Here is a 15,363-nt window from a genome sequence, read left to right as displayed (position 1 = left end):
ATTTCTGCCCCCTTGCTTTCTAGGCATCGACTAAAAGTGCATACAGGAATGTTTTGTGTTCTGCACTGCCAAAGTTTTCCAAGGCACCACGTGCCTGCCTTCCTCCGTCTTTGTCAAGCCTTATCTCGTGCTTTTAGTAAACAGCCTGCAGTTCTCCGAAAGCTGCGAATACAAGCTCTTAGACTGCTTTGTGGGATCGGGGTGTGTTAAGTGCATCCCCATGAAAGCATCTTCATTCTGTTAATGCCTTTCCTAAAGGAGACTTGTTTAGATCAATATTTATAGTGATGCAAAGAAGAATTTGGACAATTGCCGTGAATGTTTGTTTCCTTTGGCTCTCTTATGCTGGTGATTATCTAGGTTTGTTCATGTCTGGGTCCCAGGAGGTTCTCCTGGAGTGCCCCTTTGACCACCTGTGCAACAAGGTGAAGGTGTCTATGAAAACAAATTCAGTGGGGAAATCAAAATGTGCTCTTGGAGGACGAGAGCAGATAGCAGGCTTGAAACCCTTTTGTTAGTTTTAAGATTACTGTAAGAAGGAAGATTTCTGTCTGAGGTTGCAGAAGCCCAATTAAAGCTGTTTAGAGACAACCTGTCTCGTTTCTGAATCCTTTTAAAAGCAGCAGATGGCAGGTGATGGACCTGCAGGTGAACTGCAGAAGTCTGTTCCCGGGATGTTGGTGTTCTCGTCCAGCTGTCAAGGACAGGAAATCCATATGCTTGTGCCTCTTGTCCTTGCAGATCACGTAAGTAACAACATAATCCAGAGTGTATGAGTGAAATGACAGCAGAGGAGGATAAGATTACTCAGTTGTGCTATTTAAATCTTCTTTCCTTATAACGTAGTGAGCAAAGTACTGGGAATTTGGGTTGGCTTGATTTCTCTGAGCTCCTGGATTCCAGCACAAACCCAGAGAAATCTTACACCTGGAGACCTAAAGCTTCACTTTTTTTCCCAGTTTGTCAGGTGGGACTAGTTTCCGGAAACTCCCTCATCTTCCCTGGAGTACCTGGCAGAGAAAAGTAACATTGGGCTGACAAAAGCTGCACTTACCTGCAGTGAATGCCAAAGATGACAAACCAGGGGGGTAATAGCTCTCCCTGCTATGTAGTTGGAAGGATAAGAGCATCAGAGGCAGTTTCATCAGAGCTGGCTCCATTCACCTCTTCCCCTTCATCCTCCTTGCCCGCTGCTGCAACTGTTGCATCCTCCCGAGGTCATTTATGTGTCGTTCCTTGCAGTCAGAGGCAGGTTCATCCCGGGGTTTCTGCTGGCCGGGGAGGGTTTTTAGCTGCTTAGTTTTGTTTCTGTGTGCATCCGTGATGCTGCTGGGGGCTTGTGGAGCTGCCGGGTCCCTTTTAAAAGAAGTATCTTGTCTCTGTGTGCCCAGGCAGCATCAGGGCTGGTTTCCCTGAGGGAATGAGCAGGGCACTATGGGGAACATAGAGCCTCTGCGCCAGCAGCTGGATGCCACTCTGGTTCTGAGGGAATCTGGCCTTGATTCCCAAATGAGGACATCCAGGTCACTTCATGCGTCTGGTTCTGCTGAGTTCTGCCACTTGCTTTGGCTCTCTTTTGCTGTCGGTTGGATGAGGATATTTGCCTGTCTTCCGCGACTTCACCGACCACGTTTTCTCAGGTGCCTTCATCCTTTACCCAGGAAGGGGGACGGGGATTTGTTTTAGGAGTGTTATCGTAAAACAAGGACTTGGTTTGCCAGGCTTGCTCTTTTCTCCCTACTTCCTCAGTTTCACCTCAGGTTACCCATTCATTCTTGAAATCGCAGAGCCAGATTCCTCCCTCTTCTGTCCCCAGTCTGTCCGTTTTCCTTGCTTCTGCCTTTGTGGTAGCTTGTCTCAACAACTAGAAAAGGAGCCAATGTTTTCTGTGCTAACAAAGTGAGCATTGTTATGCAGTTGCAGAGTGGGTGGATGTGATTGCTGACAGACTATTCCTTCTGCTAGGGTGTGGATTAAAGCTCAAGGTGACTTTGTTCCTACATAAATTCACTAACTTCCCCTAGGGAACTGGAGGGGCAGGGCCGGGAGGGGAGAAGTATGATAAATGAAAGTGTCGGAAGGAAATGCACTTACATAGCACGCACTGCCGAAGCATAAATGCGTGTTCTGTAAGGAGCTTTCAACATAGCTTAAGGTAGCACTCCATGGATTAAAAAGAAATAAAATTAAAAAAAAACAGCCTATGTTTAGCTGACGACTTGCTCTGCAGGCTGCTGTCCCGGTGTAATTGCCTGGGTAAGTGGATTAGTGAGCAGCAGTGTGGCTTGTTCAGGGTTAGGCATGCTTCGAGGGGCAGCCTTTGCTACAAGAAACAGCATTGCTCTCTGCCAGCCGAGCCTGCTCGCCGCTGAAGATTGAGGCAGACTGTCGGGGTGTCATCGTGTGTGCTCTCTGCGAAGGGTCCCATGGAAACAGTTCCTTTCAGAGCTATCGCTTGTCCTTATCTGCAGCAAGGTGGGTATGGTGACAGCAAATCACATCTTGGGACACTTCTTTGCCTTTGTTGCCATGGGAATCTGTCTTCTGCAGCTTTGTCTTCAGTGAAAAAAGAGAAGTGTCGTTACCTTCCCTTGTTCACTCACCAAAATGTGCTGAGGTCAAGGGGGTTGTGGTCAGCCACGCAGCATGTGGAACAAAATGTTTGTGTTGAGGACGGGGCTGTGAGGCCTTTTGTCTTAGAATCTGATCACAGCACGCACATCCCTCTGTGGTAGTTACTGCCTCTGTCTTACAGAGTGGTGATGCAAAGCACAAAGCAGCTAGGCGAGTTGGCCCAGCTAAGACGTGCTCGGGGTGTCAGGCGCCGAGCTACCTCACCGTGCCAGAGTAACAGGACGGGGACCTGCCCTTGCATCGATGTTACGGCACAGATGGAAGAATCCGGGTCATGCAGGAGTCTGACGCACCAAAACACGACGTCCCTCTGGAAGCCTGGCATGGCCCGTGGGTTTGGGTGCCAGTGTGGGAGCACCCAGGTATGGTCCTCTGCCTCCACAAGAGAGGGCAGCTGTGGCAGTGCCAGAGGAGCCACAGGCTGCTGCCAAGGGGTGCTGCCTTTCGGCTCCCTCCCAATGACTCCACCAGCCCCCGGCAGGGATGTGGGAGCCGTGTGGACATAACTGGGAGGCGGCAGCACCGCCGAGCCTTTGAAAGGGTGCACAGTGATGCTGGGAAGCAGGATCCTGACCTGGCCATCTGGCCAAATCAGTGCTGCACTTCTCTGGTGCCATGGTTCATGATCAAGCCCTGTCAAGTCTGGTATGGAGAGAATGGAAACTGCATTTATAAAGCGAGCTCCGTTTCTTGCGGGAAATAGTTCGGTCACTGGAATTTTCCACCTTGTAAAGGGAACCAAATCACTCGCTCTGGAGGTACTCTGAGGTGATGATAACGAGAAATCAGCTCACTTCAGAGAGCTCCCCTCAGTTGCTGTGTATGTTTTGTTACTTCCCAGCCTTTGATCGCATCATTTCTTCAGATCGTAGCTGATCTTTGCTTTTGTTACAATTTTTGAGCGGATTCCGATACCAAAATAAAAGATATTTATCTGCACAGGACTCCTACGAAATAAAGAAGTCGTGTCATTTCCATTGTATGAATGAGGAACTGAGTCATAGGAGGCTAAATGACACATCTGAGGTTACTCAAGGAGGCTGAGCGCTGCTGGGAACTGAATCTGGGTGTTCCTGTCCCCGGCGGAGATCTCACCCACTGCGCGCTGCAGCGTTTTCATGTGGGGCATCGCTGCGCCCTGCCTCTGGCCTTTGATCTCAGCCTGGGCCCTTGGACTCTGAAACGAGTAATAAACGCAATAAACCTCTTTCAAGAGGAAAGAGTGATTTATCTGGAGCCCTAAACTTTTGGCACTGGAAGAAAAAGCAGAATTTGAACTGGTCTATGTAAATAACACTACAATTACAATCAAGTGCTTTTGCTTAGACTTTGGTGTCTGTGGTGTCACGTCCTCCTGGGGAAGTGGGTATTATGCCTCCAGTTGGCAGAAAGTTCACATTTGTGCCTAAGCTGATGCAGGTTTTGTTGCTAAAAATACTACGCTATTTCAAACTGTGCTGCTATAAGCTATGCAAAGAGTCGTCTTCTTGATGTTGTCGTTCAAATTAACAGTGACTAAATGCAGAAATATAAATGAGAAGCATGGAATGCCAGAGCAGCAGGAGAAACCTGGGATAGGAAAAAACGCACAATTCTCTCTCAAAATGTGTGCAAATGCTGTGTTTTTAAACATAAATGTATCCACATAATGAGCCAGTTTGAGTAATTCAAAAATGACAATTCAGTACTGAAGGAAGTTTCACTTTCTTCCCTCCTAGCTGTGTGTTTGTTTACCTCTTTGCATATGTATGAGTTTATATATAATGTGAACGAGTGCATGAAATGCTCACACTGTTTCAGTTTGAGCAGTCTTTCCATATTTCCCCGTCTGTAACTACTGTTGTTTACTCTTCAAGGATGTTCACCACAAAACCCACTTTAACTCGTGCACTGCTAATTTTACAGGCAGGGTTTCAGTTCCAGCTTGAAGCAGTCTCATTGTCCTGGAGCTCTGCCCATGAATGGGCCTTCCTGGAGTTGCCAAGAATACTGAAATGAAACGACTGGGTAAAAACAATGCGTGGCGGAGTGCAGGCAATTAATGAATCAACGCGAGGTGCTGTCAGTGAAATACGCTGAGCATATTGGCCTGGCCGCCTCTGCGTCACCGAGTTCTTAGAAATGTCCCACTCGAGGTGGAGGATACAGTCATCCGGCTGCGTACGGAGAAATGGTACGGCTTCGGTGCTCCGTGAATAACACGAGTCATGTCTGTCGCTGTCTGCTTACTCACCCTTGAAGAAGCCAGTATGGAAGCAGCAGAAAGCGATTCGGGCTCGCAAACAAAGTGACTCGGGCTGCAGCATGGTAGGAGTGAGTCACGTTTCGCTCCTGGTTTTGCTCAGCAGCCTCTGCAGCATCCCGGCATTTATCTGCCGCCCCGTAGGACGAGGGAGAGGCCAGTGCTGGGGGGCCGAGGGCTGCCCAAAACCCTCCCGGGTGCTTGGGGGGGGGGAGAGCTGAGCCCCAGAGCTGCCCCCATGCTGGTGGGCTTGTGCCTTTGCCCCTGGCTGGGGCTTGTGCCCGCAGGCACAAAGCTGTTGTTCACTTGGACTTCAGCAAAGTGCTTGATGCTGTTTCCCTCAGCCTTCTCCCAGAGAAAGTGGCTGCTGGTGGCTTGGTGGATGTACTGTTCGCTGGGTAAATCCAGCTGGGGGCTGGGCCCAAAGGGTCCTTGTCAGAGGACTCAGGTCCAGTTGGTGGCCGGTCGCTAGTGGTGCTCCCCAGGGCTCGGTCTTGGGGGCAGTTTTGTTTAATGTTTTTATCAATGTCTTGATGAGGGGATGGAGTGCACCCTCAGTAATTTGGAGATGACACCGAGGTGGGTGGGAGCATTGATCTGCTCAAGAGTAAGAGGGGCTCTGGACTGGACGGGTCAATGGGCCACATCCAACTGTATGGCCTTCAACAAGGCCACCTGCTGGGTGCTGCCCCTGGGCCGTAACAACCCCAAGCAGCAGTACAGGGTTGGGGTTGTATATAAAAGGCTTGTTATAAAGCTGCCCAGCAGACAAGGACCTGGGGGTGTTGGGCAAGGAAGGCCAGCGTTGTCCTGGCCTGCATCAGCTATAGCATGGCCAGCAGGACGAGGGAGGTGACTGTGCCTCTGTGCTTGGCATGGAGACATTGCGCTTCAGATACCGTCTTCAGCTTTGGGCCCATCACCACAAGAATGATATTGGGTTGCTTGAGCATGTGCAGAGAAGAGCAAAGAAGCTGGTGAAGGGACTAGAAAATGAGTTGTGAGGAGTGGCTGGGGAAGCAGGGGCTGTTTAGTCTGGAGGAGACTGAGGGGAGGCCCCATCGCTCTCTGCAACTACCTGAAAGGAGGCTGCAGCAAGGAGGTGTTGGTCTCTTTTCTCAGGTGATAAGTGACAGGATGTGAGGTAACGGCCTCAAGCTGCACCAGAGGAGGTTTAGGTGGGATGTTAGGAAGAATTTCTTCACAGATGGGGGTGGTCAAGCAGGATGCTGTGAAATAGGGGAGTCTCCATCCCTGGAGGTATTTAAGAGATGTGGAGATGGCACTAAGGGACATGGTTTGATGGTGAACTTCATAGTGTTAAGTTGATCTTGATGTTAGGCTGGACATGATGGTCTTAAGGGTTTTTTCATATCTAACTGATTCTGATTTGGATTTTGTGAAGTAGCAGAGCTCAGTCTTGAGCAAACCCCTCTCTTGGAGGTGGAGGGTTGCAGATACTGGTCTAGGAATTAACACAGAATATTTTATCCATTAAAACTCTGGGCAAACATTAACTAATCCTCTCAACCCCCTCCTGGGGTAGGTAAATACTGCCTCGCAGGTGCAGAAACTGAGGAGGGAAAGCAACGTGATTTGCCTAAAGCCACAGAGGGAACCAGGTGGGGATAAAAACAAGGGAGGTGTTTTATGGCCTGTGCCTGTGCTTGGGCTCCGTGTGCTCGCTGCCTCCCAGACAGCATTGTTTTACGTGCACCCAGTGCTGGCGTCCCCTTGGTGCTACAAGGAGCCAAGCAGCCGCTGCAGAGCGCCTGTTCCCTGCAAACCTACGATGTCTGAGCTTGTCCCAGAGCACAGACAGGGGCAGGGGCTTTGGGGCAGGGTTCCCAAGGGCCAAGCAGCAAAAGCCTCCTGCTTTGAAGTTGGTGAGGTCTGGGCCGGTGGCTTCAAGGCGGGATCGCATGCCGTGAAATGCCTGTCGCGTCCAGGCTGGGGGTGCCTCTCAGGGGCTTAGCCCCCGCCGCCCTGCCTTCAAGCGGGTGATAAATGTTGTCTGCAGCGCTGGGCTTGTTTACCTTTGGGATTTACACCGCAGATAGGGCGGCGGGGCGGCCCTGTGCCTGCAGACCTGCGTCCCGACAGCCTGGCCCCACCAGCGGGGCTGCTTCCCACTGCTCCTGGGGGCCCTGTGCTGCCTTTCCTGGAGCAGCAGGGTGGCAAAGCCAGCGTCTGGCACCCTGGGACTCTCGCCTCCCTCCAGGAATTCCTCTCTCTGTGCCTAATCACTCCGTGCTAACCTCTCCCCACTCCACAGTACGGCAGCTTGTCTCGCAGCTCGTCTTCTCGCCTCTGACCTGGCTGAGGCAGAGCCCAGGCCATCAGATAAAATACAAAGGAAAGGTTTGTGTGCCCAGCCGCTCTCACGCCGCGGGGCCGGGCCCTGCCCAGAGATAAAGGTTGCTCTCGCGCCTCCGAGGCGGCGTTGGGAAGCTTCTGTCTGCAGCACGTTGTGCTCAGCATCTTTTAATTAGAGACACATGCTTTATTATTCAAAAGAATATGCTTTTGTTGTTTGTTGGATCTTGCATCCAAGACTGCTGCAGACTGCAAGCCCTAAATTAAGCCGTACGAAGCATATTGAGCACCTCAGAAAAGGGGTGGCGTGGGGCGGGGGCTATTGTCCTCTGCCCGCATTGTGGGGAGCTCCTTCCCGAGTTGGTCCTTTCACTTGTTGGCCAGCTCGTAGGCGCCGCGGTTTGTTTCTGCCTCCATCTGTTCCAACTTCAGTTTATTCAGGGCTCTGTAGGTATTGTACGCTGTGCTGCTTGCTTTTTTTTTGGTGTTGTTGTTGTGGATGGGAGAGACTCCCCTTTTCATGGTTCACTTATTCATTTTGTAGATCTCCAGCTTCCTTGTCAAGTTTTCTCTTTTGTTGTATTAATTGGTCTTAAATCTACAGTCAGGTGCTGTGCGCGTGCTTCCCGTGTACACCTTAACCATCTGCTGCCTTTCATCTCCATGGCGCCCAGGCCAAATTCCAGCTCTGGCAATGACATCCTGCTCCCTGCTCTCTCCCCGCAGCTCTAATTGCCTTCAGTGCCGTCCTGTCCTCACCTCTGCTCGTGGCCAGGAGAGGGGCGAGGTGCCCACTGCCCCCGCTGTGAGGAGACAGCAGGGCTGGAGGGAACCCCTGCTTGGAAAGGAGAGGTGCAGGTCTCCAGCACTGAAAGCAGTTGAATGGTTTTCAAAGGCATGCAGTGAAGAGTGTACTCCTGTGTCTGTCTGTCCTGTCCAAACACAAGCTGACTGTAGTTCCTGGAGGTGGGCAGAGTAAGTGCTGATGATGTTTACTTCTGTCTCTGAGTCCTGATGCGTCTGGAGTTAAACCCGATTTGCTGGGTGATCCCAGAGTGTGGGGCTTTCATGTTCAATTCACTTTCTCCTTTGCCTGTCCTACCATCCTGTGTGCAGGTTATGGCATGGGGTGGGACTCTCACGTGCTCTTAAACATTGATAAAAATATGTATAAAATGAACTACCTGCATACCCTGGGTACCATGGTGGGGGGAAGATTTATTTATGTTTTTAGCAATGAACGGAGCAGTGCAGTTAGCAATAAAACTGTCAGCGAATAGCTCAATCCAACGGACATCCTTGTAACATTATATATAATTTGTCTTTTGTGCCTAAAGGTCTCTAGGAAGATGGTGGCCTGCTCAGCAAGGTGTGAAGCGTGCATGTGCTCATGTAGAAATGATCCGCCCTGGAGGATCTGGAGCTCAAGGAACCGAGACAGGTGGGCAAGGGCAGTGGGAAGGAAGGGCTGTGGGTCCCATGCCCCTTAGGCCACTGATTACAGGAGAGAGGGTTTTTTTTTTTTTTTAGAATATGGAAGCACAGAAATGCAGGAGGTGGTTTTCTTGCTGAGCTGCTTGCTGGGATCCTTTGTAGCACGGGCCTTGGTGCACCCCTAAGTGTCCTAAGGAGCTCATTGGAAGTGCCAAACATGAATGTCCAGCACAAAGTTCCTGAGGCCTTCTGTTTGTGACAGCATTCTCTGCTTGCTACACAGTAAGGCCTCTAGATCAGCAGTATGTTGGATCAGATTTGATGGCTTGAAATGCACAGGTTTGTTTACCAGTGAAGCAAGCTGGTGCTGTGCTCGTGTCCCTGTCCCCTTGCCGTAGCAATAATTCCTGTAACGATGGCACAGGCTGTGGCTGTGGTGAATGTGCTGCTGCCCACAGTCCTGTGAAGAAGAGAGAAGTGTGATTCTTGCTTTACTGTAGATGTGCAGCACAGAAGAAATAAGCTTTCTGCTCAGCACCACAGAAGAAGGCATTATGATAACACCAGCCCTGGTGAGCAGCACCCTGCCTGCCCCTTAGGAGGGCCTGGAGCAGGGAGCAGAGACCCCCTGGTTAAGGACTCAGTCCATGCCCCTTCTCCTGCCCATTTTCTCATTCCTGTGGGTCAGATCAGCTCTCTCCCTCTGCCACGGCTCATCCCAGATTTACAGGAGCCATAAACAGCAAAGCAGAGAGAAATAAAAATACTAAACACTTAGGTTTTTAAAAGGCCAACAGTGCACTGAAGCCTTGGCGATAATTTGCTCGTAAAGAAATATAATGCTTGAAATCATAATGCCAGGCTGCGGATGAGGCGGGGGTCTGGTGTGAGTCGCTCCCACTCAGGCTGTAGATGGCAATGTGGTGAGAAACCCCATGGAGCACGTGGGGATTAAGTTTAGCAAGCTGGCTCTCCATTGCACCGAGCTAGGAGGTCGCCTGGAGGCATGCTGGTGGCCTCCGGGGACTTGTCCTCTGCTGGGTTGCTGGTGAGAAGCAGGGAGGGTAAAAATCCACCAGCAGCAGTCAGACCAGCGGGGTTACGGGCTGTGTGCAGGTGCTCCAACCGTCGGGCTGAGGGACGTTCCCCAGGCCCAGCGCTTGCAGGCGCTGCTTGGGCAGCAGCTGCTGTGGGTAAGGTGGCTGCACAGAACTTCATTCCCTTCAGGTTGCTTTTAATTAAAAAAAGAGAGAGCCTTGCTTTCTGAGCGATACACCTGAACATAGCGAGGTAGGGCCATTTAGAGAGACATGGGAACTGCAGCTCTGCTCCAGCTGCAGCCTCACCAGTGCTGAATTACCACCTCCCTATGGCCACGCTGCCCCTAAGGTTGCCTGCCATGTGGTCTGTGTGGTTTGCAATGAGAGCACGCTGCTAACTCCTTCGTTTGGCATCACTGTGACCCCCAGGTCCTGTTCAGCTGGGCAGCTGCTCGGCCAGCCTGCCCCAAACCTGTGCTGATGCCTGCTGCAATTCCTTCCAAGGAGCTTTGCACTCCCCTCCCTGCACTTTGGGAGGTCAAGTTTCTTGGGGTTGTTCTCAATTCCCACATTTGCTGAGTGCATGCTCTGTCTCATGTCACGTTTAAAAGGGTTTTTATCACTCCTTGAAGTGCCGCGTTCAGGCTGGCTCTATCTTGAAGGCTCGCAGGAGATTTCAGCAGAGCCACGGTACCTGTAGCCAGGGGGCAGGGCACCACACTTCAGCGAGGGCTTTATGAGTTAAAATAAGAAGGTGTTAGCAAAAACAAATGCAAAGCTGAAGCGGCCTGGCTGGAGAAGGAACCAGGAGCATTTAGTTCCTCCACCAAAGCCACCGCCTGGGCAATTCCCTGGTGCTGGGGTGGTCCTGGCCAGGAGCCGCCCCTGCCCTCCTCCTGCAAGCAGGAGGGCTTCAGGCACCCTTCATTAGCCACAGAAGAGCAAAGGCAAGTGTCCAGTTTAACTCCCCTGGGAAAAATCACCTCTACCTTCTAAATTAATCCAGCCAAAAGAGCATTCCCTCCTCTCCAGCCCTTCAAATCCCTCCCTTCCAGGAGAGAGAGCTTGGAGGCTGTTTCTTCTTTGGTTAGAACATTCTCTGTGGTTCATTCTCTTGGAGAAATCAAAACTTTGAAAGCCTCTGGCTGCCGCCACCTTTTCATTAGTGCTTCCTGATATGTTTCACAGCACCCTCTCTGCCTGTTTCCCAGTGACTGAGTTCCCCTTTGCAGTAAAGCCTTCTCTTTCCCTACCGCAGCGCAGCTGAGAAGCACGGCCTTTGTCAGTACATCTCTGCAGGGAAAACAAATTACTGTAATGGCCCGTTTCTTCTGGTAAGTGGCTGTGGAAGCAGAGCTCGGTTCCCTTCTCTCGATTGTATTCGCTTCTGCGGATGTGAGGGAGAAGGGCTGCTTCGCCCCTCCAGACTGAAGTGAACCTGGAAGCGTGGCAGCAGGAGCTAAGCCCTGAACTTCACGCCCCCAGAGCTGGTGCTTGACTGAAGGCTGCAGATGTCTCCTGTGCGGGCTTGGCAGCAGGCGCTGCTGGTACCATCCCAACAGCAATGGATGTCTTGCTTTTAACAGGGCTAAAATAATGGCCCTGTGGGGGTCAAATTAAGCAACAGTTGCCTGTTCACAACTGCTGTCAGAAGTGGTGGATAGGTTGCTCACGTGAAATGCTCAGAGATGAGGAACACTGCTGCTAACACCACCCGTGTGTTTGTACATCTGACCTTCAGGGAGTGCAGGCGTTTATAAAGATCAAACCACAGAGTGCTCCTTGCAATAGCTGACTCCTTGGCACGGGGAGGTGGGCAAGGGCAGCGTCTGGTGGCTGCGGTACACAGCGGGGCGCTCGGGGCAGGTGGGTGGGGGATGCTTTCTTTGGATGTCTGTCTTCTTCCTAGAAAGCCTGCGAGATGAACTTTGCAGGTCGGCTGTTCCAGAAGAGCAACAAACACGTGCTGACCTTTGCTCGTGTGAGCGCTGGCGTTAATGAGTTACCTGCTGACCCCGGCGCCCTGCGGGAACCGCGGGCAGCCTCCGCAGAGACCCTGGCTCCCCCACGGGTGGCACCTTGTTACACCCCAGCCCACCTGTGCCAGCCCCACCAGCTCAGCCCCTGGGCCCTGGAGCTGCTGTCTGCAGCTTGGACGTGAGCAGGAATCTCCTGGCCCCCGAGCTCAGCGCTGTAAGGTCTGCTGAAGCTTCTCGGCCAAGTGCAAAGCCTGAAGGAAGGAGGTGATGCTGTGTTTAGGCGACGTGGTTTCTAGTCCCTCTTTTATTTTATTTTATTTTATTTTTTGTATTTTTTAAGTAGGAATTTTACAGTCGTTTCTTTAGCTTTGTATCTGAACAAGGCGTGTTTGGAGGCCTCCTTGCTTGTTTGGATGGCCATAGGTGCTTTTGCAATGAAAAATAAATTTATAATTTCCTTTAAATATACCCAGTATAATGAAAAGTAGGAAGAGAAACTGAACTCTGGATAGAGCCTTCCTCTTTAACGTGCAGCCTTAGTACCAGAAAATGTCAGAAGCTGTTTCTCCCAGAACAAAGCCGAGAGGTGGCCTCTGGTTGCTGTATGCACCTGCCTCCTCGCCGTCCTGTCCCCTGCAGGGACCCTTCAGTTTGCCTGTGCTCAAATCCTGCTGCCTGTTCCTGGACCGTGGAGCTGCCTGTGGGAGGGCAGGGGCCGTGTGAGCTGGGCTGAGCGGGGCCTCTCCATGGGGCGCTCACCAGAGCAGCGCTGGGGTCCCCTGGGCATGGTGGGAGCTGGGGACCGAGGGGCTTCCCCTAACAAAGCCCTTTCCACCCGGCTCCCACCATCCCCGTTGGCGCAGCTCGGGACCAGTGCGGCTTGGGAGCACAAAAGAGGCCAAACAATAGGCACGGGGGAGCCTCCTCGCCCCGTCGGTCTGGGTAGCTTTGTTCCAGCGGCAGCCTGCCTCCTTCCCAGGCAGGCGCCTGCTCCGCTCCTCCGTGTCCTTTGTCCCCAGCTGGAGCCGGGCAGGTGAGCGGTGCGCCGGGCAGGTGCACGCTGGTGGGCTCGTCACCAGGTGTTGGACTCGATGCACGAGGCTCCTCGGGCGCTGGGGCTGTGGATCTGGCTGGGGAGGGCCCTTGTCTGCTCAGTCCTGAGCGCCGCTGTGCTGCTCCGGCGGCTCTGAGTTTATTTTAAACAGCAGCTGCAGGTTCTGCACTTAGATTTTATGGCTGGCTGTAATTTTTGAACAAAACAAACACGCAGCTGGCAGGCACATATTAGGCAAGCAGAAATCAGCCCCTGTCCGGACAAGGCTGGTTCTGATAGGGGATTTGATAAGGCGTGTACAGAAAGGGGGTGTGTGATAACACCGGGGAAGGAAAACAACACAGGATGGAGCGTGCTCCATCGCGGTGACAAAGAGCTGGATCGCACGCTCTGTGGTGCAAATGGGATTGTTTGCGCGCTCGTCTGGCTCCCTCTTCCCTGTCCCCCAGCACCGGCAGGCCACGCTCCTCGGGGAACTGCTGGGGTCTGGGCAGAGAATGCCCCTGGGGTCTGCGGCAGCAGCAGGGGCTGGCTGAGGGGACGTGGCCTCTGGGGCTGGCTTTATGGCTGCACGTGGAAAGCGACAGCTGAGCTCCTCTGGCTGCTTTCCCTTATACCCTTAACGTGCAGCTCATCCCATCCGGAACCAGCCATCTGAAAACACACCTAAATCGTGCTCCAAAACAAAAGTCCTTGTGTGATTTCCCTCCACCACCACCCTTTTTTTTTTTTTTAAATTTAGCTTTCAAGGAATGAGGCTGAACCAAGAGCAGATAAGGAGTATTTATTCGCAGTGGGCAAACAGCAGAGGGCTGAAATGAAGGATTTTCTCCAGTGACAGCGCTCCCTGATTGTCAAGCTGCACCTCGGAGTTTCCAGTGAGCGTACCCGAGCTACAAGGCAAACAAATCGAGAGCCCTCGAGGTGCATTTACCCTCCTGCTGCTCCCGCCACCACGCTGGTGCAGGCTGGTGGCACAGAGATGGGCACAGCCACCTGCACACCGGGCCAGGACCTCAGGGTGCACCGAGCACTGCTGGGATGGGATTTTTCAGCAAGCTTGTCCTCAGGCTCATTGCAGCTCTCTCCCCTCCCTTCTTATATTGGGAGTTAAGTGGTTATAGCGCTTTGGTGAAGTTGCCTCCTAGACTTTTGCCACGCAGTATGTAGCCTTCCTGAGCAATAAAGGAAATGCTGAGAAGAAATCCTAAAGGAGATGTTGCCTTTCTTTCCCCACAGGGTGCTCCCCCACCCCTTATCTCCAGACACGTGCTCTGCCCCAGCTGCTCTGTAAGCTTGTCCTGGCTTCCAGCGCTCCCCGCATGAACCGCAAATGGGTGCTTTTTGTGCCGATTAAAATCACGCTGTGTGAAAGCAAACACAGATTAGCTGTGGCCTTTGGGCCCCTGACACGTCTCCAGAGTCGCCGCCGGTGCCACAGCACTCGTGCAACCCCGCGTCCTCTGTGCGGTGACATCCCTGCGCCGGCACTATGCGGGGCTGCTCCGAGCTCAGCCGCTAATGCTTCCACCAGCTTTTACCACCAAAGTGGGAAGAGAGCTTTTCAGCAGCCGGATGAACAGCAGGGACTTGCTTGTTCTCACTAGGGTACAATGTCAGATGTGGGAAGGGGAAGGAGGGGGAGGATTTCCTGGGTAATTCCCCAAATCTTGATGTGTGTGCAAATGCCTCCTGTTCCGCTGCGTGCCACCCCTGTGAGCCCAGAGCAGGGACAGACCGTGTTCCTGTTCAGGATTACCTCCCGCAGGAAAAGAGCCCGTTAACTTCTCACAGACCAAGCCTTAAGTTTGCCACTTCTTTTATGCGGAGAAGCACAGGACGCTTTCCTGCCTTCTTGGACTCGGGTGGCATACAGCGTGTCGCACCGTTTCAACGCCCCTCACATAAGCTCTGCGGTGTGTTTACCGTAAGCAGCGGCGTTTAGTTTCAACAGAAACCTTTAAGTCTCTGCAACTTCCTCCGAGGATGCTAAACTGAGCGGGTGGTGAATGGGTTGCAAACGCTGCCGACGGTTTTGAAGCGGCGCGTGGGCGCCGCGGGGGCGAATGTTCCCTGCGCCGGGTGTTTTCTAAAGGTCTCCGACGCACGAGGCATGACTGAATGACTTGTGCTTTCTTTGCGTGGTGAGGGGGTGAATCTTGAATCGCTGGGCTGCTTTTATTTTTGTTAGACGTGTGTGGGCTGACAACATGACTCAGTATTTTCTCTGCAGATGCAAAGATCATACTGCCAATTCTGGGTAGACGCTGGGCAGTTTCATGCGGAGAACTGGAACGCTTTTTATTCCAGAGCTTTGCTTTTTGGCAGCCCAAAGCCTCTTGATGTGGAAATAAATAAATAAATAAATAAAACAGGAGTGCTCTTGCAAAATGTACGAAAATATACTGAAACAAATGTCCGAGGATGGGGAAACTACCTCTTACCCATGTGTTTTCCTAACAACTTAACTGATAATTTTCTTGTTACTCTGAAAATGCCTGTTAATGTCTGCCTTCATTTTCTGCTCCTTCCAGGTCTTGGTTGCTCCCGGGCCATCCCTTTGGCTTTTGAGTGCAGCAGCTGCAGTAAGTGTCCACCCAGCCCTGTGCTGCCCACTGAGAGCCAGCAGCCCCCGACTGATGGGCACGAGTTCTCCCCCTGCTC

General features: G+C 52.1%; 1 long non-coding RNA gene across 4 annotated transcripts; it reads left to right on the top strand.

The window, feature by feature from the left end:
* Positions 1-4,206: 4,206 nt before the first annotated feature.
* On the top strand, positions 4,207-15,070 carry LOC118175995. Of its 4 annotated transcripts, XR_004755244.1 has the most exons (4): positions 4,207-4,947; positions 10,855-11,000; positions 11,576-11,647; positions 13,442-15,070. It is a non-coding gene; the product is annotated as an uncharacterized LOC118175995 (long non-coding RNA). The 4 variants fall into 4 exon arrangements; XR_004755245.1 differs by lacking the exon at positions 4,207-4,947 and having other exon boundaries at positions 9,888-11,000; positions 11,580-11,647; XR_004755240.1 differs by lacking the exon at positions 4,207-4,947 and having other exon boundaries at positions 9,888-11,000.
* The last annotated feature ends 293 nt before the right edge of the window (positions 15,071-15,363 follow it).

This window comes from Oxyura jamaicensis, chromosome 1, assembly GCF_011077185.1.
Source record: "Oxyura jamaicensis isolate SHBP4307 breed ruddy duck chromosome 1, BPBGC_Ojam_1.0, whole genome shotgun sequence".
NCBI classification, from domain to species: domain Eukaryota; kingdom Metazoa; phylum Chordata; class Aves; order Anseriformes; family Anatidae; genus Oxyura; species Oxyura jamaicensis.
This window is presented reverse-complemented; position numbering and strand designations above follow the sequence as displayed.